General features: G+C 43.6%; 1 protein-coding gene across 1 annotated transcript in view; it reads right to left on the reverse strand.

Annotated features, from left to right (window-relative positions):
* Positions 1 to 2,552, reverse strand: part of LOC111654223 (uncharacterized) — a 15,943-nt gene that overhangs the window by 12,518 nt on the left and 873 nt on the right. The window lies entirely within an intron of this gene.

Raw genomic sequence — 2,552 nt, forward strand, 5'->3', positions numbered from 1 at the left:
CTCAGTGTGCTTGTTACAAACTACCAGCGCTCACTCCAATACCTGCAGGTGCAGATTTGCCAGGTGTTGCCCTGACCGTGTGTCACAGACCAGGACACTTCGACTGATGAGAGCGTGGTGAGGAAAATCATTGATCATTACTATTACCAAGTTCATTCTTGATCTTTGGAAACAGTATATGTAACAAAATACCACTGAATGAAGCCTGTAAGGTGTGACTGAAAGCTTCAAAGTAGGAAGTGGACCATTGAGCTGAGATTCTGTTGCCACATTAGTCTGTTTATTTCTTCTCCTCTTGAGTCAGTGGACACACAGGCACAGGAGATTATAGAGCTGCAGCTAATTGTTTTTTTCATCAATTAATCCGCCAATTATTGTCTTGATTAATCAATGAATCGTTTTGTCGATAAAGCACCAGAGACCAAAAATCTCTGTTCCTATAGCACTGCTCTGTTCGAACAACAGACCAAAATATAAAAAAATACTGAATTCACTTTGACATACGACAAAGAAAAGCAGCAAATCCTCACAACTGACCAACCGGAGATGAGGAATGTTTGTCTTTTACTCTAAACACGATCATCAAACGGTTAGTGATCACTTTCCTGTTGATCGACTAATCGATTCATGAACTAATTGCCACAGAGATGTTTGGGCACAGGTGAATGAATGAATGAATGAATGAATGATAGTTCAGGTCATGACGGGTGGATGGCTGTGGAGCTGCAACGATTAGCTGATCAACTGATAAGTCGATCAAGTTGTCATTGCCATTTTTAAAGCAAGACAGTCAAAGGTTTTGACGGATCCAGGCTCTCAGATGTGAGGGTTTTCTCAGTGTCCTTGTCTTGTTCGGTTAAACTGAATCTGTGATGGAGATAGTTTTTTTTTACATAGACCTTAAGATTAATTGATCAATCAGGAAAATCCCTGTTAGCTGCAGTACCAGATAAGTGAATGAATAACAAAGGCAGATCACCTGTTGACTTGGATCTAATTTCAACAATTAAATGTTTTTAAAGGAGGAGAGAAACATGCCAAGTGACACATTGGGGCCACAGTGAAATCCTCATAGAGCCTATTTTAGAGGTAACATTTGACAACATAACAAAACATAATTATACAAAACAAATGCTCATATTCTAACAGCTTCGAACAATGAAGAAAATGTGCATGTTTTTTGCTTATGGCACATGACAAGGCAATAAAGTCAAATAAGGAGTCTATGGTGTAATGCTCATAAAAATACATGTTTAAGGAACACATTTAGCCCACAAATCAATACCAGTAGTAGGCTTTTAATTTTCTAGGAACATGCCTTGCATTTACATGTGTGTTCATTATTAATAATACTGGAGCTCCTCTCAAACAAGCCCAGCCAGCCAGCAGTGGCCTCTCTGCCAATCTGCTCAGGTTTTGATAAACCACCTGGGAGTTCATGTGGAGCAAAAACCTCACCCTCTGTGTGACACAAATAACAGCTATATGTGTGTGTGTGTGTGTGTGTGTGTGTGTGTGTGTGTGTGTGTGTGTGTGTTAGAGAGAGAGAGAGAGAGAGAGAGAGAGAGAGAGAGAGAGAGAGAGAGAGAGATGGGGGTGGAGAAGGGGGGGGACTGCTATTGTGTGAGAATGTGAATTAGGTCAAATGTTTGCTTGCAACAACGATTAACCATGCCCCTGTGAGGAAGAAAGCTGAAGCCTGTGTGGAAGAGGCTCTGTCTTTATCTGTGCAAGGCTGCCTCACATACAAACACAACGTCTGACATTATTTATCCAAAGCAAATGAAATAATAATTACAATTTCTGTGTGTGATCACATGATTTGCATCCTTTTCCAGCAGCTGTGGCAAACTGAGGGCGCTTAGAGAGGAAACATCAGCATCATGTTTTTTTTTTTGTTTTTTTTTCTAGATTGTGGGTAGAGGAGGCTTTAGCTATCACCCTACGCTGAAATAAAGAGATCCTCCACTACATGAGGGGCTCATGGTGGAGGCTGGGGGCTCATGATGGCACCCGCTCAGCAGGCATCAGTCACACTCTGGGTGACGGTTCGGTTGCTGGGTGTCCGGGCTCGGCTCGCCGCGCCTCTGGGCCCTGACACCTCAAACTGCAGTGATGCTTGATGCTGGTGACAACAGGTTAGAAAGCAAACCACGACTCAAAGGATGCCGGCTGACTCAGAAAACCAGGGTGCAGGGTGTGAACGGGGACATTTTTTTTGGGGGGGGGGGGGGGGGAGGGTGAATTGCCCGTGCAGGTAGAGGCCATAGGCTGCCACAGAAAATGAAAAATTTCAGGCTGATGCAGTGTGCTTTTTTTTTTTTCTATTACGGTTTTGTTTCATTAAAGCCTGTAGCGCGGGAGATTTCCCCCCTTCTTTTCTTCTCCTCTAATCATCAAAGCGTTTCCGATTCATTTCCAGATCAAAGTGAGGATGGTAAAGGATGTTGTGTCCCTGAGGTCAGCTGGCAACTTACACGACAAAGCCAGTTCCCCACACCCCCTATTTATGAGTGAGGAGAGGGAGGCAGGGAGGAGGAGGAGGGGGTGGT

This window comes from Seriola lalandi, unplaced genomic scaffold (assembly GCF_002814215.2).
Source record: "Seriola lalandi dorsalis isolate HSWRI2012SDOR001 ecotype SW California unplaced genomic scaffold, Sedor1 jcf7180002054262, whole genome shotgun sequence".
Lineage (NCBI taxonomy): Eukaryota > Metazoa > Chordata > Actinopteri > Carangiformes > Carangidae > Seriola > Seriola lalandi.